Genomic DNA, 23,371 nt, shown 5'->3' on the forward strand with positions numbered 1-23,371 from the left:
ATCACTCCTTTTTTGGGGGTGTCTTGCTAATTGCCTATAATTTCCACCTTTTGTCTATTCCATTTGCACAACAGCATGTGAAATTTATTGTCAATCAGTGTTGCTTCCTAAGTGGACAGTTTGATTTCACAGAAGTGTGATTGACTAGAAGTTACATTGTGTTGTTTAAGTGTTCCCTTTATTTTTTTGAGCAGTGTACATTCAAGATGTTTAGTTGACAAATTACGTGAAAGGGGATTCCATAGAAATCATGTAAGTGTTAAGAAACAAAGTTTAGGAACACCGACAAGAATATGAGGAAGGGTGGCAGCTCGGGGGATGCAAAGGATAAGTTCCCACTGTATGATGAACGACAAGATACTAGGGACAAGACTAACAAGTTTATTTTTTACTTATTTATTTCACCTTTATTTAACCAGGTAGGCAAGTTGAGAACAAGTTCTCATTTACATTTGCGACCTGGCCAAAATAAAGCAAAGCAGTTCGACACATACAACAACAGAGTTACACATGGAGTAAAACAAACATAGTCAATAATACAGTAGAAAAATAAGTCTTTATACAATGTGAGCAAATGAGGTGAGACAAGGGAGGTAAAGGCAAAAAAGGCCATGGAGGCGAGGTAAATACAATATAGCAAGTAAAACACTAGAATGGTAGATTTGCAGTGGAAGAATGTGCAAAGTAGAAATAGAAATAATGAGGTGCAAAGGAGCAAAATAAATAAATACAGTAGGGGAAGAGGTAGTTGTTTGGGCTAAATTATAGATGGGCTATGTACAGGTGCAGTAATCTGTGAGCTGCTCTGACAGCTGGTGCTTAAAGCTAGTGAGGGAGATAAGTGTTTCCAGTTTCAGAGATTTTTGTAGTTCGTTCCAGTCATTGGCAGCAGAGAACTGGAAGGAGAGGCGGCCAAAGGAGGAATTGGCTTTGGGGGTGACCAGAGAGATATACCTGCTGGAGCGCGTGCTACAGGTGGGTGCTGCTATAGTGACCACGAGCTGAGATAAGGGGGGACTTCATCTAGCAAGGTCTTGTAGATGACCTGGAGCCAGTGGGTTTGGCGACGAGTATGAAGCGAGGGCCAGCCAACGAGAGCGTACAGGTCGCAGTGGTGGGTAGTATATGGGGCTTTGGTGACAAAACGGATGGCACTGTGATAGACTGCATAAAATTTATTGAGTAGGGTATTGGAGGCTATTTTGTAAATGACATCACCGAAGTCGAGGATCGGTAGGATGGTCAGTTTTACGAGGGTATGTTTGGCAGCATGAGTGAAGGATGCTTTGTTGTGAAATAGGAAGCCAATTCTAGATTTAACTTTGGATTGGAGATGTTTGATGTGAGTCTGGAAGGAGAGTTTACAGTCTAACCAGACACCAAGGTACGAAGGTCTGACGAAGGCCATGGAGCCGAAACGCGTCGGTTTAAAAAAAATGTTGTTTCTATTGAACATGCCATACTAATAAAGTCATTTTAATTAATTATATGAAGAGTGCCTTGGTCCTCCTTTCTCTTTGCAGACACCTAGGTATTTGTAGTTATTCACAAGTCATAACCGTCCAGAGTAGTGATGCTGTACGGGCGGGCAGGTGCAGGCAGCGATAGGTTGAAGAGCATGGATTTAGTTTTACTTGTATTTAAGAGCAGTTGGAGGCCACGGAAGGAGAGTTATGGCATTGAAGCTCGTCTGGAGGGTTGTTAACAGTGTCCAAAGAAGGGCCAGAAGTATACAGAATGGTGTCGTCTGCGTAGAGGTGGATCAGAGACTCACCAGCAGCAAGAGCGACAAGTAACCCAATTAACATTACCGAGTCATACGTTGAAATCCCTCTGGCTCCAATCCCATCATCTCCTGAAATTCATAAAGATGAAAGCATCAGCTGACGGTGGTGAGTTTTTACATGCAAGGTTTCATTTACATAAAAATATTGTTTAGTTTTGGCCTTCTTTGTTTTGGTTGAGACTGTATGGAAAGAAATGAATAGGTTAGCCATGAATTTTAATCCAATCAATCAAATGTATTTACAGATGAAGTCGGAAGTTTACATACACCTTAGCCAAATACATTTAAACTCAGTTTTTCCACAATTCCTGATATTTAACCCTAGTAAAAATGCTTGTCTTAGGATCACCACTTCATTTTAAGAATGTGGAAAGTCAGAATAATATTAGAGAGAATGATTTCTCAGTTTTTATTTCTTTCATCACTTTCCCAGTGGATCAGAAGTTTACATACACTCAATTAGTATTTGGTAGAATTGCCTTTAAATTGTTTAACTTGGGTCAAACGTTTCGGTTACCCTCCCACAATCAATTGCGTGAATTTTGGCCAATTCCTCCTGACAGAGCTGGTGTAACTGAGTCAGGTTTGTAGGCTTCCTTGCTCGCACACGCCTTTTCAGTTCTGCCCACACATTTTCTATACGACTGAGGTCAGGGATTTGTGATGGCCGCTCTAATGCCTTGACTATGTTGTCCTTAAGCCATTTTGTAACAACTTTGGAAGTATGCTTCGGGTCATTGTCCATTTCGAAGACCCATTTGCGAACAAGCTTTAACTTGCTGACTGATGTCTTGAGATGTTCCTTCAATATATCCACATAATTTTCCTTCCTCATGATGCCATCTATTTTGTGAAGTGCACCAGTCCCTCATGCAGCAAAGCACCCCCACAACATGATGCTGCCACCCCCGTGCTTCACGGTTGGGATGGTGTTCTTCGGCTTGCAAGCCTCCCCCTTTTCCTCCAAACATAACGATGGTCATTATGGCCAAACAGTTCCATTTTTGTTTCATCAGGCCAGAGTACATTTCTCCAAAAAGTACGATCTTTGTCCCCATGTGCAGTTGCAATGTCACGGCCGTCAAAAGGAGGAGACCAAGGTGCAGCGTGGTATGCGTACATTCTTCTTCATTCTAAGAAAGAACACTGAACAAAATGAACAAAATAACAAAACGAACCGTGAAGCTATACAAGTGAGTGCTGAACAGGCAACTACACATAGACAAGAACCCACAAATACCCAAGGGAAAATGGCTACCTAAATATGATCCCCAATCAGAGACAACGACAAACAGCTGCCTCTGATTGGGAACCATATCAGGCCACCATAGACATATATATACCTAGACCTACAAAACCCCCTAGATATACAAAAACTCTAGACAAGACAAAACTAGCATACCCACCCTAGTCACACCCTGACCTAACCAAAATAAAACATAAAACATAGATAACTATGGTCAGGGCTTGACATGCAAACCGTAGTCTGGCTTTTTTATGGTGGTTTTGAAGCAGTGGCTTCTTCCTTGCTGTCGATATAGGACTCGTTTTACTGTGGATATAGATACTTTTGTACCTGTTTCCTCCAGCATCTTCACAGGGTCCTTTGCTGTTGTTCTGGGATTGATTTGCACTTTTCACACCAAAGTACGTTCAACTCTAGGAGACAGAATGCGTCTCCTTCCTGTGCGGTATGACGGCCGCGCGGTCCCATGATGTTTATACTTGCGTACTATTGTTTGTACAGATGAGCGTGGTACCTTCAGGCGTATGGAAATTGCTCCCAAGGATGAACCAGACTTGTGGAGGTCTACAATTTTCTTTCTGAGGTCTTGGCTGATTAAAAAATCCAATGATGTCAAGCAAAGAGGCACTGAATTTGAAGGTAGGGCTTGAAATACATCCACAGGTACACCTCCAATTGACTCAAACAATGTCAATTAGCCTATCAGAAGCTTCTAAAGCCATGACATCATTTTCTGGAATTTTCCAAGCTGTTTAAAGGAACAGTCAACTTCGTGTATGTAAACTTCTGACCCTCTGGAATTGTGATACAGTGAATTACTCTGTCTGTAAACAATTGTTGTAAAATTACTTGTGTCATGCACAAAGTAGATGTCCTAACCAACTTGGCAAAACTATAGTTTGTTAACAAGAAATTTGTGGAGTGGTTGAAAAAGGAGTTTTAATGACTCCAACGTAGGTGTATGTAAACTTCCGACTTCAACTGTATAAAGCCCTTCTTACGTCAGCTGATGTCACAAAGTGTTGTACAGAAACCCAGCCTAAAACCCCAAACAGCAAGCAACGCAGGTGTAGAAGCACAGTGGCTAGGAAAAACTCCCTAGAAAGGCCAGAACCTAGGAAGAAAGTTAGAGAGGAACCAGGCTATGAGGGGTGGCCAGTCCTCCTCTGGCTGTGCCGGGTGGAGATTATAACAGAACATGGCCAAGATGTTCAAATGTTCATAGATGACCAGCAGGGACAAATAATAACAATCACAGTGGTTGTAGAGGGTGCAACAGGTCAGCACCTCAGGAGTAAATGTCAGTTAGCTTTTCATTTCCAATCATTCAGAGTATCTCTACCGCTCCTGCTGTCTCTGGAGATTTGAAAATAGCAGGTCTGGGACAAGGTAGCACGTCCGGTGAACAGGTCAGGGTTCCATAGCTGCAGGCAGAACAGTTGAAACTAGAGCAGCAGCACGACCAGGTGGACTGGGGACAGCAAGGAGTCATCAGGTCAGGTAGTCCTGAGGCGTGGTCCTAGGGCTCAGGTCCTCCGAGAGGAAGAGAGAGAAAAAGAGAATGAATGTCATGCAAACTGTGATTTTCTCAATGTGTCCTCCAGGCCATGCAATGCGTCCTGCAACACCACAATGTATTCCCCCAGGAACAATGATGCCAGCCCCAAATGCCTGGTCTATTCAACAATGTCCCAACAGCCGATGCCTCCACACATGATCCAGCAGCCCATGCCTCCACACATGTTCCAGCAGCCCATGCCTCCACACATGGCCGAACAGCTCTAGCCTCCAGCAATGCCCCTGTAGCCCAAGCACCAAATTCCCCAGGAGCCTATGGCACCAAGGCCCCAGCCTCCATGTATGCCCAGCCCATGTTCCCGGGAAGCGGAGATGGGGGTCCAGGTTCATCACCTGATGAACAGTCTGTGTCCTCTGTATTGCACGATGTCAACCAAAACCAATCTTTTTACAAAGTCATATTTGTCTCTTCACTCTTTGGCAGTAAACTTTGAACAGATCAGACAACAGTAGCCATTAGCAATATTTTGGCAATTATTTTCTCAATATTCTTGTCTCAGTGCATTTTAAGTATTTTTTTGCAATACGTTGTATTGTTTTATTTTGACAGTAAATTACAGTATGCTGATACATTTATTTGTAATAACAATTTTTGACAGCTCTCGCTAAGCGAGAATTTAAATCGACTGCATGAACTTTATGTAAATTTCACTAAGTGGACGTGGTGATGTTCTGAAGTGGACGCACGTTCAGAGTTTTTATACAGTGCATTAAGATGATTCGGTGTGTGTGGTTGTGTATAGGAAATCTGGGGATATCTGAATACATACAGTGCCTTCAGAAAGTATTCCACACTTGTATTACAGTCTGAATTCAAAATAGATTAAAAATATTTCTCTCTCACCAATCTTACACACATAATGAAGTGAAGTGAAAACATGTTTTTCGAAATCTTGGCAAATTTAGTAAAAATGAAATGCAGAAATATCTCATTTACATAAGTATTCACACACCTGAGTAAATACATGTTAGAATCACCTTTGGCAGCGATTTCAGAAGTGAGTATTTCTGATTAAGTCTCAAAGCTTTGCATACCTGGATTGTACAATATCTGAACATGATTCTTTTTAAAAATGTTCAAGCTCTGTCAAGTTGGTTAATGATCATTGCTAGACAGCCATTTTCAAGTCTTGCAAAATATTTTCAATCCGATTTAAGTGAAAACTATAACTAGGTCACTCGGGAACATTCAATTTCATCTTGGTAAGCAACTCCAGTGTATATTTGGCCTTTTGTTTTAGGTTATTGTCCTGCTGAAAGATGTATTTATCTCCCAGTTTCTGTTGGAAACCAGACTGATCCAGGTTTTCCTCTATGATTTTGCCTGTGCTTAGCTCTATTCAAAATTTTTTCTCCTAAAAAACTCCCTAGTTCTTGCCGATCACAAGCATACCCATAACATGATGCAGCTCCCACCATGCTTGACAATATGAAGCGTGGTAGTTTTACTTTAGTGCCTTATTGCAAATAGGATGCATGTTTTGGAATATTTTTTATTTAGGTTAGATTTGTGGATAACTATAATGTTGTAAATCCATCCTCAGGTTTCTCCAATCACAGCCATTAAAGTCACAATTGGCCTCATGGTGAAGTCCCAGAGCAGTTTTCTTCCTCTCCGGCAACTGAGTTAGGAAGGACGCCTGTATCTTCGCCGTGACTGGGTGTATTGATACACCAAAGTGTAATTAATAACTTCACCGTGCTCAAAGGGATATTCAATGTCTGCTTTTTTCCCATCTACCAATAGTTGCCCTTCTTTGTGAGACATTGGATAACCTCCCTGGTCTTTGTGGTTGAATCTGTGTTTGAAATTCACTGCTAGACTGAGGGACCTTACAGATAATTGTATGTGTGGGGTACAGAGATAAGGTAGTCATTAAAAAAACATGTTAAACACTATTATTGCACCCATAGTGAGTCCATGCAATGTGTTATGTGACTTGCTAGGCAACTTTTTACTCCTGAACTTATTTAGGCTTGCCATAACAAATGACTCAAGACATTTCAGCTTTTAATTTATTTATTTTCAAAGATTTCTGAAAACATAATTCCACTTTGACTTTATGGGAAATTGTGTGTAGGCCAGCAACACAAAATATCAATTGAATCAATTTTAAGTTTGTTCTGTAACTCAACAGAATGTGGAAAAAGTCAAGGGGTGTGAATACTTTCTGAAGGCACTGTAGTAACATGTAAATGTCAGTATGTATACAATTTTGGCACAGGCCCTACTTTGATAATTCTTAGCTTCACTTTTTACAGTTATGATCATATCAACGTTTACCATTTTATGCACGTTGAAACATCATTCCATGCTATGTTCTATTTAAAGTTATGTTCTTAGATTGTTCAGAGAACGTTAAGAAGCAATGTTCTTCTGTGGGAATTTCAATACTCGAGCATAACTTTTCCTACAGGTTTCCTCATGGTTCTATTTCACATCAGGTTCTCAAATTGGTAAGAGAACTTTAAGAAACAATGTTCTTCTGTGGGAATTTTAGTACTTCCACAGAACATTCCACACAACACACGATCACATATTATTGTCAAATAGACGCAAATTACTTTTCGTGGCCACCACATGATTTTCTTCATAGCGCATGTGTCCAGGGTTACCCAATCTCGGTCCTGGGGACCCCAAGGGGTGCATGTTTTGGTTTTTGCCCTAGCCCTACACAGCTGATTCAAATAATCAACTAATCATCAAGCTTTGATTATTTGAATCAGATGTGTAGTACTAGAGCAAAAACAAAATGTATACCCCTTGGGGTCCCCAGGATGAAGTTTGGGAAATGCTGGGTTATGGTTAGGTAACATGCTAGCTGAGTAGTTAAGATGTAGTAAGTAGTTCCAAAGTTGCTAATTATCTAAAATGCTACAGTTGGCCATCGAGTTATTTGAACACGCAATGCTTGGGTTGCTAGACCTTCACGTTATATGCCCACTCATCCTCCCCAGCCAACCTCCCTCCTATTGTTTTTGAATTAAGTAACCTACTGCATTTTTCTGTGATTAAAATGCACTGCAAATAAAATTGTGTCGTGGACACAAAAAAATATATACTTTGTGTGTCTGTATCAAATCTCGCACAAGTAATTTGTTTCTATTTCCCGGATCATTTGTGTTAGTGGGTTGAAGTTCCCATGTGGTTCTACTTAATGTCATAATTTACTACTTTCTGGGAACGTTCTAAAAATGGTGTGACTTAAGTGATGTTCTCAGAATGTTCAGAGAACGTATGGTTGTCTTTTATGTCAGTTCTTGGCAATATTCTGGTAATGTTAAAAAAATATATGTTCTACACATTAATATCAATAAGTTTTAAATTCCATTCTCAAAACATGAAGAAAAATGTCCACAAAAAAGACAAGAATACTTTAATAACATTGAGAGAATGTTATTTTAAAACTTATACATTCCGTTCTCAGCGTCAACAAAACTTCGCTCTACCTTGTTAAGTCTATTCAGGTGTGTTGGCCACTCCCACTAATTGGCCAAACCTGATCTTAATGAGTGTTTGTTTCCTTTGAAAAGGGGCCTGTTTGAAATCCATCCTTGTGGCACAGTGGAGTAATTCAATGGATAGAGAACAGAAGATCATAGTTTTGAATCGCACTGATGTTGTGTCACATTTGAAAATAAATGTGTTTGCATTATTAATGCCTCAGAAAATACACTTCCATGTGTCCTTTGAGTAAAAAAAAAGTGTCACGACTTCCGCCGAAGTCGGTCTCTCTCCTTGTTCGGGTGGTGTTCGGCGGTTGACGTCACAGACCTTCTAGCCATCATTGATCCATTTTTCATTTTCCATTGGTTTTGTCTTGTCTTCCTACACACCTGGTTCCAATCCCATCAATTACATGTGTATTTAACCCCCTGTTTCCCCTCATGTCCTTCCAGAGATTGTTTGTTGTATGTACAGTGGGGCAAAAAAGTATTTAGTCAGCCACCAATTGTGCAAGTTCTCCCACTTAAAAAGATGAGAGAGGCCTGTAATTTTCATCATAGGTACACTTCAACTATGACAGACAAAATGAGAAGAAAAAAATCCAGAAAATCACATTGTAGGATTTTTAATGAATTTATTTGCAAATTATGGTGGAAAATAAGTATTTGATCACCTACAAGCAAGATTTCTGGCTCTCACAGACCTGTAACTTCTTTAAGAGGCTCCTCTGTCCTCCACTCGTTACCTGTATTAATGGCACCTATTTGAACTTGTTATCAGTATAAAAGACACCTGTCCACAACCTCAAACAGTCTCACTCCAAACTCCACTATGGCCAAGACCAAAGAGCTGTCAAAGGACACCAGAAACAAAATTGTAGACCTGCACCAGGCTGGGAAGACTGAATCTGCAATAGGTAAGCAGCTTGGTTTGAAGAAATCAACTGTGGGAGCAATTATTAGGAAATGGAAGACATAAAAGATCACTGATAATCTCCCTCGATCTGGGGCTCCACGCAAGATCTCACCCCGTGGGGTCAAAATGATCACAAGAACGGTGAGAAAAAATCCCAGAACCACACGGGAGGGCCTAGTGAATGACCTGCAGAGAGCTGGGACCAAAGTAACAAAGCCTACCATCAGTAACACACTACGCCGCCAGGGACTCAAATCCTGCAGTGCCAGACGTGTCCCCCTGCTTAAGCCAGTACATGTCCAGGCCCGTCTGAAGTTTGCTAGAGAGCATTTGGATGATCCAGAAGAAGATTGGGAGAATGTCATATGGTCAGATGAAACCAAAATAGAACTTTTTGGTAAACTCAACTCGTCGTGTTTGGAGGACAAAGAATGCTGAGTTGCATCCAAAGAACACCATACCTACTGTGAAGCATGGGGGTGGAAACATCATGCTTTGGGGCTGTTTTTCTGCAAAGGGACCAGGACGACTGATCTGTGTAAAGGAAAGAATGAATGGGGCCATGTATCGTGAGATTTTGAGTGAAAACCTCCTTCCATCAGCAAGGGCATTGAAGATGAAATGTGGCTGGGTCTTTCAGCATGACAATGATCCCAAACACACCGCCCGGGCAACGAAGGAGTGGCTTCGTAAGAAGCATTTCAAGGTCCTGGAGTGGCCTTGCCAGTCTCCAGATCTCAACCCCATAGAAAATCTTTGGAGGGAGTTGAAAGTCCGTGTTGCCCAGCAACAGCCCCAAAACATCACCGCTCTAGAGGAGATCTGCATGGAGGAATGGGCCAAAATACCAGCAACAGTGTGTGAACCTTGTGAAGACTTACAGAAAACGTTTGACCTCTGTCATTGCCAACAAAGGGTATATAAAAAAGTATTGAGATAAACTTTTGTTATTGACCAAATACTTATTTTCCACCATAATTTGAAAATAAATTAATAAAAAATCCTACAATGTGATTTTCTGGATTTTTTTTCTTTTTCTAATTTTGTCTGTCATAATTGAAGTGTACCTATGATGAAAATTACAGGCCTCTCTCATCTTTTTAAGTGGGAGAACTTGCACAATTGGTGGCTGACTAAATACTTTTTTGCCCCACTGTAGGTGTTTATTGTTAATTCTGGTGTGCGACTGGTTTTGCACCCTCTATTTGTTATTTTGTATACTTTGGGTTTTGGAGGTTTTGATGTTTACAGCTCCGTTTTTACCAAGATCATTCTCCTGCGCCTGACTTCCCTGCCACCAGCACGCACCACATTACAAAAAGTTACTCAAAATAAGCTAGTGGTGTTATTAAAAGTCTTATTGAAACATTCAGCGCAAGTTTTAAGGAAGTTATAAAAACAAAACAACTCCAAATACCCTCCAAATGTCATTATTATTGTTGGGAAATGTTTCGATAATAACCAAAGCTAAACTTTCATAATATTTAGAGAATGTTCTCAGAATGTTATTTAATTACCTTCAAATAACCTATTTCCGTTCTCAGAAGGTTAATAAAACCTCTCAGGAAGATTTAAGGAACTCAAGTAAAATGTTCTCAGAACCTCCCTGCAACCTAAAAACAAACGTTCCCAGAGCAATTGGGAATGTTTACATTTGTTCACAGAATGTTTAAAAAATCTCCCGTTCTACCGGCCCGGAACCAATCTGAAACCAAGAGCTCTATATGTCATCCTGTTATCCAACGAATGTAAATGCCTGGAGTTTGCTAAACAGCATTGGCAATTGGATTGGAACCGGTGTTATGGTCAAATTAAATTAAAATAGAGCTCTTAGGCCATGCAGACCAGTGGTGGATTTTGTGTATAAAAAAACAAACAATGTATATGCAGAAAAGAACCTCATACTGTCACGTTCCTGACCTATTGTTCCTTTTTCTTTTATTTATTTAGTTGGTCAGGGCGTGAGTTGGGGTGGGTTGTCTTTGTGTGTTTTCTCTAGTTTAGGGTGTGTGTATTGTTTAAGGGGTTTTTAGTATGTATGGGGTTGTGTTCAGTGTAGGTGTTTAGGAAAGTCTATGGTTGCCTGATTTGGTTCTCAATCAGAGACCGCTGTTTATTGTTGTCTCTGATTGGGAGCCATATTTAAGGCAGCCATAGGCTTTAGGTGTTTGTGGGTAATTGTCTATGTTGAACGTTCGTTGCTGGTCTGTGCACTTACGTTATTTAGCTTCACGGTCGTTTGTTGTTTTGTTAGTTTATGTATAGTGTTCGTTTTGTGTTTTCTCTCTCTTCTCAATAAAAGAGATGTATTTTGCACACGCTGCGCCTTGGTCCTCTCTCTCTCACGAAGATGATCGTGACACATACCTACCGTAAAAGATGGTGATGAATCTTTGAAGTTATGCGGGCTATTTTGCTTTCACTGTTCCTGGGGCCCTTGTTAAGGTCAATGGCATCATTGTCTTTACACAGTACCAAAACATTTTGGCCAAAAACCTGGTTGCCTGAAACTTGGCCCTCAACTGGATCTTCCATCAATACAATAACCCCATGCACATATACAAATCCACAAAGAAAAGGTTAATTGACCGTAAAATCAAGTCTTAGAGTCCAGACTTGAACCCCTTTTGAAAACATGTGGTTTGAATTGAAGAGGGCATAAGCGCAGACGAAGGATAAAGGACCTGGAAAAATTCTGGACTAAGATCCCTCCTAATGTGTTCTACAAACTTGTAAAATATTTTTGAAAAATATTCAGTGCTTATCCTTGCAAGGTGAGGTATTGAAATCATGGTTGGCAACAATTTTGACCCCTATCTTTTTGAGAAAAATATGACTTGTAAAAAAAGTTAAATTTTATATAATAGTATATATTTTTTTGCATACTTTATAGTGTTTTTGGATCATTGTTATCAAGGGTGCAAATAATTTCGGCCCTGACTGTATGACAACGTTAATAAGTGCACTGGAAAATAAAGTACTAACTGCTTTACCCATCATTATACAGTGCGTTTGGAAAGTATTCAGACCCCTTGACTTTTCCTACAAGAAAATTACGTTGGAGCCTTATTCTAAAATTGATTATTAAGTTGTGTTTTTTCCCATCATCAATCTACACACAATACCCCATAATGACAAAGCAAAAAAAGGTTTTTATACATTTTTGAAAATGTATATAAAACCCCACAGAAATATCAAATATACATTAGTATTCAGACCCTTCACTCAGTACTTTGTTGAAGCACTTTTGGCAGCGATTACAGCCTCGAGTCTTCTTGGGTATGACGCTAAAAGCTTAGCTCACCTGTATTTGGGGAGATTCTCCCATTCTTCTCTGCAGATCCTTTCAAGCTCTGTCAGGCTGGATGGGGACAGTCACTGAACAGCTATTTTCAGGTCTATATAGAGATGTTCGGGTTCAAGTGCGGTCTCTGGCTGAGCCAATCAAGGACATTCAGAGACTGTCCTGAAGCCAATCCTGCATTTGTCTTGGCTGTGTGCTTTGAGTCATTGTCCTCTTGGAAGGTGAACTTTTGCCCCAGTCTGAGGTCCTGAGAACTCTGTACTTTGCTCCATTCATCTTTCCTCAATCCTGACTAGCCTCCCAGTCCCTGCCGCTGAAAAACATGCCCACATGAGGAGGAGATGCACTGCAGTACTTAATGCAGCTGGTGGCCACACCAGATACTGACTGTTACTTTTGATTTTGACCCCCCTTTGTTCAGGGACACATTATTCCATTTCTGTTAGTCACATGTCTGTGGAACTTGTTCAGTTTATGTCTCAGTTGTTGAATCTTATTTTCATACACATGTTAAGTTTGCTGAAAATAAATGCAGTTGACTGTGAGCTGACGTTTCTTTTTTTGCTGAGTTTATGTAGATTGATTATGTGGGAAAATAATTTAATCCATTTTAGAATAAGGCTGTAACGTAACAACATTTTGTAAAAGGGAAGGGATCTGAATACTTTCCGAAAGTACTGTATATGTGAAAGAACCAGACTTCCTTAGACATTGTCAACATAGGACTCATTAGTCCACTCTCTCTCCCCCCTCTCTGGACTGGCTGTTTTCAGCAGATATGGTTGTTTATAAACTCCTGTTTCCTCTAGTGACATTTGTCATTGGGGATTAAAACATACATTTGGTCGGGAATCTAATAACTGTGTGCACTGAAGGGAGAATATGCATTTCCTACCGTCACATTCTAAAATGGCTCCGGGAGAGGCTACAGCTGTAACCTTGACAATGACATTAACGGCTATTAAAATGGTAATAAAAAGGATTTCCCTGTGGAATTAGCATGTCTGATCGGTTTTCATAACAGAGTTTTTGTTGGAGCTATAAGCAGCTGGAATCACAGGATGTATAAAGTTGAATGGACCACAAATCAGAGACAACAGCTTGATTTGCTCGTTATTGTTGTTTGAACATGTTATTGTGGTCCGGGTTAGGCACTTGGACCGAGAGTGATGTCATGGATGTTATTGCTGATACTGAGGGAGATGGGTGAAAACAGAAATGGACTAGCCATAGAGAAGATCGGGCAAATGACAGATGGGCTTGTCCATCTTCAGCCCAGTGGGCCTGACCAAACATTTTTTTTCACAGAATGAACGTTATTTGGCTAATTTAGGAAAATATGGGCGGGTGTGTTACAAATGCCCGGGACAATTTCTGGTCCCAGTCCGCCTGTGGGTGAAAAACAGTCCACAAGAAGCAATTGCTATCTTTGGTGTCTGCAGTTTTCTGACTGCTGATTTGTATGCTAAATACACAACAGGACAGGTTTGAATATAGGTTCTCTCAGCATAAGACAAGGATGCCAAGATATGCAGACGAGACTTGGCAGACTCCACTCCACTCAAATCAATAGAAATAAATATATCCTTTTGAAACAGTGTGGTAGGCCCCTCCGTCCTGTTCTTCTTGCTTTACATATATCAATCTGTGGGCAGGAGGCATCTCCACAAACATTCCACATAAGCGTAAAATTGACTGGCACTGCATAATAGGTTAGAGGACTCCATAACACCTTACTTGGAATGTGCTGACCTTAGCCATTCATAAGGCCGTCACAAGCATGTTATAACATGTTATGCAGGCCCTCAAGGCGGCAGGTAGCCTAGCGGTTAGAGCACTGGGCACTAGTTCGAATCCCCAAATCGACTAGGTGAAATACTGTATCTGTCGATCTGCACTCAAGGCACTTAATCCTAATTGGCTGACCCCAGTCTCAGAAGGTGTCTCAAAGAGAGTGGGATATGAAAAAATGACACATTTCCATTTCACACCACACTTGTACAGGTTACACCACATTTTTGTCCTTCCTGGCTCAGTCTCTGGATCAATCAGGCATCTCTAAAAACATACAGTTGATGTCAGAAGTTTACATACACCTTAGCCAAATACATTTAAACTCAGTTTTCAACAATTCCTGACATTTAATCCTAGTAAAAATTCCATGTCTTAGGTCAGTCAGGATCACCACTTTATTTTAAGAACTTGAAATGTCAGAATAATAGTAGAGAATGATTTATTTATAATGATTTATTTCAGCTTTTATTTCTTTCCTCACATTCCCAGTGGGTCAGAAGTTTACATACACTCAATTAGTATTTGGTAGCATTGCCTTTAAATTGTTTAACTTGGGTCAAACATTTTGGGTAGCCTTCCACAAGCTTCCCACAATAAGTTGGGTGAATTATGGCCCATTCCTCCTGACAGAGCTGGTGTAACTTAGTCAGTTTTGTAGGCTTCCTGCTCGCATACGCTTTTTCAGTTCTGGCCACAAATTTTCTGTGGGATTGAGGTCAGGGCTTTGTAATGGCCACTCCAATACCTTGACTTTGTTGTCCTTATGCCATATTGCCACAACTTTGGAAGTATGCTTGGGGTCATTGTCCATTTGGAAGACCCATTTGCGACCAAGCTTTAACTTCCTGACTGATGTCTTGACATGTTGCTTAAATTTATCCACATAATTTTCCTGCCTCATGATGCCATCTATTTTGTGAACTGCACCTGTCCCTCCTGCAGCAAAGCACCCCCACAACATGATGCTGCCACCCCCGTGCATAAGGATTGGTTTGGTGTTCTTCGGTTTGCAAACCTCCCCCTTTTTCCTCCAAACATAACAATGGTCATTATGGCCAAACGGTTCTATTTTTGTTTCATCAGACCAGAGGACATTTCTCCAAAAAGTATCTTTGTCCCCATGTGCAGTTGGAAACCGTAGTCTGGCTTTTTATGGCGGTTTGGAATAGTGGCCTCTTCTTTGTTGAGCGACCTTTCAGGTTATGTCGATATAGGTCTAATTTTACTGTGGATATAGATACTTTGTACCTGTTTCCTCCAGCATCTTCACAAGGTCCTTTGTTGTTGTTCTGGGACTGATTTGCACTTTTCGCACCAAAGTACATTCATCTCTAGGAGACAGAACGCGTCTCATTCCTGAGTGGTATGACAGCTCCGTGGTCCCATGGTGTTTTTACTTGCGGACTATTGTTTGTACAGATGAACATGGTACCTTCAGGCGTTTGGAAATTCCTCCCAAGGATGAACCAGACTTGTGGAGGTCTACAATTTTTTTTCTGAGGTCTTGGTTGATTGCTTTTGATTTTCCCATGATGTCAAGCAGAGAGGCCCTGAGTTTGAAGGTAGGCCTTGAAATACATACACACGTACACCTCCAATTGACTCAAACAATGTCAATTAGCATATCAGAAGCTTCTAAAGCCATGACATCATTTTCTGGAATTTTCCAAGCTGTTTAAAGGCACAGTCAGCTTAGTGTATGTAAACTTCTGCCCCTCTGGTATTGTGATATATTATTTCACTGTGTCTGTAAACAATTGTTGTTAGAATTACTTGTGTCATGCACAACGTAGATGTCCTAACCGACTTGCCAAAACTATAGTTTGTTAACAAGAAATTTTTGGAGTGGTTGAAAAACGAGTTTTATTGACTCCAACCTAAGTTTCTGTAAACTTCCGACTTCAACTGTATGTCACATAGAAATTGACTGGCAGTCAAATGACTTATTAACACTACTTGTTTTATGATGACATATTGCCTGTTTAAGGCCGCCATAAGTATGTCATAATGTTTCATAATAGTTGATTAGCTTGATTGTCATTAGGTTGTAATGATGATGCATCACTTGGGAACCAGGGAACCCCTCTGTGCTCTGTCGTGGTAATTTCCTGTATTACTACGTGATGAGAGCAAACCACACACAAGTCAGAGTTATATTATAAAGTACATCTTTAATTATATATGAGCTTCACCATAGCCCTTTTTGACTCTCAGATCAATTCAGTGTCTATAAATGAATTCTCTGAGTTCTTACAACACAATTCTTAGAATCTTTTATAGCCAAGATACACCCCCTCCTAACTTACATGACGAACCACAGATCTTAGTAACAGTTCACAAAGAACCTTTTACTTGAAAGAGGAGTATCCCATAGCTAGATAGCATTAGCTATAAATTATCGTTCAGTTTGGTCTCCTAAAACGAGATTCTAATCTCGTTCTTGGTACCACTTAGTACGAAAACATTACCACATCCAATGGCATATATCAATTGTCAATTCTAGATACCCCCATCTCAAATACACCCCCTCCTGGACAAGCTCAGAAAGGGGAGTGATTCTCTAGGTCATATACCATGGAAGATAAGTTCAACACATCAGAGGGGTAATACAATGGTTCCAGACACTGCCATTCTCCTCCCCTCTCTGGGCCCCAAGTGACTTTTCCCTAGAGAGAAAGGCCAATGCAACTGCCCACAGTATAGTCCAAAAAGAGACATTCTAACTGACAAGTATCCAACATAAGCATAATATGAAGATAAATAAAACATCTTATTTATCTATGTTACCTAACTAATTCTGATTCAGCCACGACAGCTCTCTCCCTGCTCTCGCTCTCTCATTCCCCCTCTCTTTCTAGCACTATCTACCACTCTCACCCTCTTCACTACTCATTCACACCTCCATTAACTTAGGCATAGGGCACCTCTAGTCTCTCTCGCTCAACTCCTCTCTTGGCTTTATACCTCTCCTTCACAATGGCTATGTGATTATGTGTGAGCAAGGTAGCACTTACATTAATCAGTGCCCTCCTTGCTCCCTTCGGCCACTGAAAGGCATTAGCTTTACAGGAACATATTTTACTTTGAAGCCCGGTTTAATCATCCCAGCCGAAGTCCTGATGGAATCCTGTCTTCTATTGATTGCAGTAAAACTTGCCAGTAAACTTCTTCACAGCCAAAGTTGTAGAGCCCATACCTGGGGAAAAAAGGTATGTTTCTGTTAGTGCAGGTTCAGTAGGTCGGGGCAGGTATCATCTCCAGATAATACATGTTCCAGGGTGAAACATTAAATTAATATAGTTATTTAAGTAATGTTGTTAATTGTACAAACAACCCCAATACCTTTTCCCCACAGGCAAAGATCGTAAGCTTGTGAAAATGTAGGAGTTGTGTTAATTATATATTGACTCCAATGGTTAAATTAAATTATTACATAAGAATTACATTCTTATGCGTTAGCAATCTTTTGATAGCAGCCTACAAATAATTCATTTAATATTGGCATATGATTTCACATTTTCTAAGTTTCAGAACTACTCTACATGACAAAGTATGTGGACACCTGCTCGTTGAACATCTAATTCCAAACTCATGGCCATTAATATGGAGTTATTCTCCCCTTTGCTGCTTTAACCCGCGCTGCTCTCAAACCAAGGCACGCTACCTGCTAATCATCTAAAGGCTATGTTTCAACATGTCAAATTCAACTGATTTTCAAACAACTGTTTAATTTTCAAACAGATTGAAATGATGTGCGTTCTGCCTCCTCATTAATTCACATAGGAGTAGCCCATTTCACTGTAGCGGACAATTTAGGTTTGAGGCATGCTAATGTAAGTTGAGCCGGGACAAACTTCTCTCTTTGATGAGAGCCCAAGCAATACCCTAGTGTTTCCCCTGGTCAAATATGCAGACATTTGTGACCCGTTTCAAGAAGCAAGGCGTATGTCGGTCGCTCGTCACTACTTCAAAGGAGGAGTTTTACATATATATATTTTTTAAATCAAAATGTGTTTCTTGGTTGAAATGCCTTCTGGAACATGTGAACTTTCATGTACCTTAATAACAAACTTCTATGCCATCTGTAAATACGAATACAATTGTTAAATTACAAGACTAGTTGGTTTAGCCACGGAAAAAGTGAGGGACCTTCCCGCTAACCATGACTGTCTGGTCTGCCATGTAATCATGCTTCTGTCTGTATTGTGAGCTGCTTAGTATGTGTAGATAATCCTTGCTACAGTGGCTTTTTTGAAAGATACAACATTAGTCATGGAGAACTGCAAAAGTGTTGCTACGGCTCTCAACAACATTGCTGCCCTGAATTTAGCAGGCGCTATCAACAAAGATCAGTTGGAAAAAGTTGCGATGGACTACTTTCTGCACACACGGTCAGTGTGAACTGGAGTGACTTGACACAATGCGGGTCAAACTAGCTGTACAAACAAAACAGAGTTAAAGGGGTTCTAGTCTGCCGTGAAGCATTCATCCATGTATACGGTAAGAGTCAAGCTACATTTTCAGATATTATACGTTTCTAATTATGGCAGAAAGTTGTTTTCATTGCAAGTTAAAGTGTGCTGTTAGCTAGCTAGCAAATGTTAGCTTGCTGGCTCGCTAACGTTACATGTATCATCTGTGTAGTAATATTATTTGTATCTCAGAAATCCATTTGCATTAATGTTAGCTAGCTAGCTAACATTGAACTTAGTTACTACAGTATTTCATGCATGGTGGCTAGCTATGTTTGTATTGCTTGTAGTATGGGTTTGGATTATGGTTCATTGTTTAGCTAGCTAGATGTCTAAACAAAAGACGCTACTTCGCCAGATGATTGATCAAATCAAATCAAAGTTTATTTGTCACGTGCGCTGAATACAACCTTACAGTGAAATGCTTACTTACAGGCTCTAACCAATAGTGCAAAATAGGTATTAGGTAAAGAAATATAACAACAGTAAAAAGACAGGCTATATATAAGTAGCGAGGCTACATACAGACACCGGTTAGTCAGGCTGATTGAGGTAGCATGTACATGTAGATATGTTTAAAGTGACTATGCATATATGATGAACAGAGAGTAGCGTAAAAGAGGGGTTGGCGGGTGGTGGGTGGGACTCAATGCAGATAGCCCGGTTAGCCAATGTGCGGGAGCACTGGTTGGTCGGCCCAATTGAGGTAGTATGTACATGAATGTATAGTTAAAGGGACTATGCATATTTGATAAACAGAGTAGCAGCAGCGTAAAAAGAGAGGTTGGGGGGGCACACAATGCAAATAGTTTGGGTAGCCATTTCATTACCTGTTCAGGAGTCTTATGGCTTGGGGGTAAAAACTTTTGAGAAGCCTTTTTGTCCTAGACTTGGCACTCCGGTACCGCTTGCCATGCGGTAGTAGAGAGAACAGTCTATGACCGGGGTGGCTGGGGTCTTTGACAATTTTAGGTCCTTCCTCTGACACCGCCTGGTGTAGAGGTCCTGGATGGCAGGCAGCTTAGCCCCAGTGGTGTACTGGGCTGTACGCTCTACCCCCTGTAGTGCCTTGCGGTCAGAGGCCAAGTAATTGCCGTACCGTGCAGTTATTCAACCAGTCAGGATGCTCTCGATGTTGCAGCTGTAGAACCTTTTGAGGATCTCATGCCAAATCTTTTTAGTTTCCTGAGGGGGAATAGGTTTTGTTGTGCCCTCTTCACGACTGTCTTGGAGGGTTTGGACCATTCTAGTTTGTTGTTGTGGACACCAAGGAACTTGAAGCTCTCAACCTGCTCCACTACAGCCCCGTCGATGAGAATGGGAGCGTGCTCGGTCCTCCTTTTCCTGAAGTCCACAATAATCTCCTTAGTCTTGGTTACGTTGAGGGATAGGTTGTTATTCTGATTAAATGACCCATCACGTTAGCCAGGTGTGTCTGGGGTTGATTATGGCCATAACATGTAATTCATGAACATGTGTACATGTCTAGACAATAGTGACCCATCCACTTAGCTAGATGTGGCTGGGGGGTGGTTATAGTATTTCTTTCACATGACACATCAATTCAATTTAGATAAGTGGGTCTGGTAGGTGTGTGCCGACACGTAATCGTAATCATATTCATAATCATATCCGTACGATGAAAATCGGATAGGATCATACTCGTGATCGGAAAAAACTGTCTTTTAATATACATAAGTAGATGTTGGCAAAATACCTACCTGCACATTCTCACTGCAAAAAAAGCTGCAGATTAGAAGCACTGTGTCCTCAATTTGCCATGGGAAGCCAATTTTGCTGTCACTCAGTCAGAATGCCCACGAGCGTTTCATATTTTTCCTCATACCTTTCCCCACTTGTTAAATACAGTTGAAGTCGGAAGCTTACATACACCTTAGCCAAATACATTTAAACTCAGTTTTTCACAATTCCTGACGTTTTATCCTAGTAAAAATTCCTTGTCTTAGGTCAGTTAGGATCACCACTTTATTTTAAGAATGTAAAATGGCAAAATAATAGTAGAGAATTATTTCAGCTTTTATTTCTTTCATCACATTCCCTGTGGGTCAGAAGTGTACATACACTAAATTAGTATTTGGTAGCATTGCCTTTAAATTGTTTTAGGCTAAGTGTCCCACTAGCTGGACAACTTCCAGTGAAACTGGAGGGCGCGCAATTCAAATAAATAATCATACAAATTATCGATATTAAACACTTAGGTACATACAAGTGTCATATCGGTTAAATTCTTGTTAATCTAACTGCACTGTTCGAGAAACAGTAGGCTTTACAATGAAAGCATGCCATGCGATTGTTTGAGGACGGCGCCCCACATCAAAATATTTTTCCACCGGCACAGGTTTCATAGATTCACAAATAGCGATTAAATACTCACTTACTTTTTGAAAATCTTCTTCTGATTTGTCATTCAAAGGGTCCCAGCTATAAGATGTACAGTCGTGGCCAAAAGTTTTGAGAATAACACAAATATCAATTTCCATAAAGTTTGCTGCTTCAGTGTCTTTAGATATTTTTGTGAGATGTTACTATGGAATACTGAAGTATAATTACAAGCATTTCATAAGTGTCAAAGGCTTTTATTGAAAAGTACATGAAGTTGATGCAAAGAGTCAATATTTGCAGTGTTGACCCTTCTTTTTCAAGACTTCTGCAATCCGCCCTTGCATGCTGTCAATTCACTTCTTGGCCACATCCTGACTGATGGCAGCCCATTCTTGCATAATCAATGCTTGGAGTTTGTCAGAATTTGTGTGTTTTTGTTTGTCCACCCTCCTCTTGAGGATTGACTACAAGTTCTCAATGGGATTAAGATCTGGGGAGTTTCCTGGCCATGGACCCAAAATATCGATGTTTTGTTCCCTGAGCCACTTAGTTATCACTTTTGCCTTATGGCAAGGTGCTCCATCATGCTGGAAAAGGCATTGTTCGTCACCAAACTGTTCCTGGATGGTTGGGAGAAGTTGCTCTCGGAGGATGTGTTGGTACCATTCTTTATTCATGGCTGTGTTCTTAGGCAAAATTGTGAGTGAGCCCACTCCCTTGGCTGAGAAGCAACCCCACACATGAACGGTCTCAGGATGCTTTACTGTTGGCATGACACAGGACTGATAGTAGCGCTCACCTTGTCTTCTCCGGACAAGCTTTTTCCGGATGCCCGAAACAATCGGAAAGGGGATTCATAAGAGAAAATGACTTAACCCCAGTCCTCAGCAGTCCAATCCCTGTATCTTTTGCAGAATATCAGTCTGTCCCTGATGTTTTTCCTGGAGAGAAGTGGCTCTTTGCTGCCCTTCTTGACACCAGGCCATCCTCCAAAAGTCTTCGCCTCACTGTGCGTGCAGATGCACTCACACCTGCCTGCTGCCATTCCTGAACAAGCGCTGTACTGGTGGTGCCCCAATGCCACAGCTGAATCAACTTTAGGAGACGGTCCTGGCGCTTTCTGGACATTCTTGGGAGCCCTGAAGCCTTCTTCACAACAATTGAAACGCTCTCCTTGAAGTTCTTGATGATCCGATAAATGGTTGATTTAGGTGCAATCTTACTGGCAGCAAAATCCTTGCCTGTGAAGCCCTTTTTGTGCAAAGCAATGATGAGCGCACATGTTTCCTTGCAGGTAACCATTGTTGACAGAGGAACAACAAAGATTCCAAGCACCACCCTCCTTTTGAAGCTTCCAGTCTGTTATTCGAACTCAATAAGCATGGCAGAGTAATCTCCAGCCTTGTCCTCGTCAACATTCACACCTGTGTAAACGAGAGAATCACTGACATGATGTCAGCTGGTCCTTTTGTGGCAGGGCTGAAATGCAGTGGAAATGTTTTTGGGGGATTCAGTTCATTTGCATGGCAAAACAGTTCTATTTTTGTTTCATCAGACCAGAGGACAGTTCTCCAAAAAGTACGATCTTTGTCCCCATGTGCAGTTGCAAACCGTAGTCTGGCTTTTTATGGCGGTTTGGAGCAGTGGCCTCTTCCTTGCTGAGCGACCTTTCAGGTTATGTCTATATAGGACTCGTTTTACTGTGGATATAGATACATTTGTACCTATTTCCTCCAGCATTTTCACAAGGTCTTTTTCTGTTTTTGTGGGACTGATTTGCACTTTTCGCACCAAAGTACATTCATCTCTAGGAGACAGAAAGCGTCTCCTTCCTGAGCGGTATGAGGGCTGCGTGGTCCCATGATGTTTATACTTGTGTACTATTGTTTGTACAGATGAACGTGGTACCTTCAGGCGTTTTGAAATTGCTCCCAAGGATGAACCAGACTTGTGGAGGTCTACAATTTTTTTCTGAGGTCTTGGCTGATTGCTTTTGATTTTCCCATGATGTTAAGCAAAGAGGCACTGAGTTTGAAGGTAGGCCTTGAAATACATCCACAGGTACACCTCCAATTGACTCAAACAATGTCAATTAGCATATCAGAAGCTTCTAAAGCCATGACATCATTTTCTGGAATTTTCCAAGCTGTTTAAAGGCACAGTCAACTTAATGTATGTAAACTTCTGCCCCTCTGGTATTGTGATACAGTGAATTATACGTGAAATAATCTGTCTGTAAACAATTATTGGAAAAATTACTTGTGTCATGCACAAAGTAGATGTCCTAACTGACTTGCCAAAACTATAGTTTGTTAACAAGAAATTTGTGGAGTGGTTGAAAAAGGAGTTTTAATGACTCCAACCTAAGTGTATGTAAACTTCCGACTTCAATTGTATTTTGCACATTGATAGCTTGATAGCAAACGTCCTCGCCATGTGATTTATCATAGTAGCAGGCAGCAGCAATCTAAATGATCATACTGAA

Source organism: Salvelinus alpinus, chromosome 9, assembly GCF_045679555.1.
Source record: "Salvelinus alpinus chromosome 9, SLU_Salpinus.1, whole genome shotgun sequence".
Classification (NCBI taxonomy): domain Eukaryota; kingdom Metazoa; phylum Chordata; class Actinopteri; order Salmoniformes; family Salmonidae; genus Salvelinus; species Salvelinus alpinus.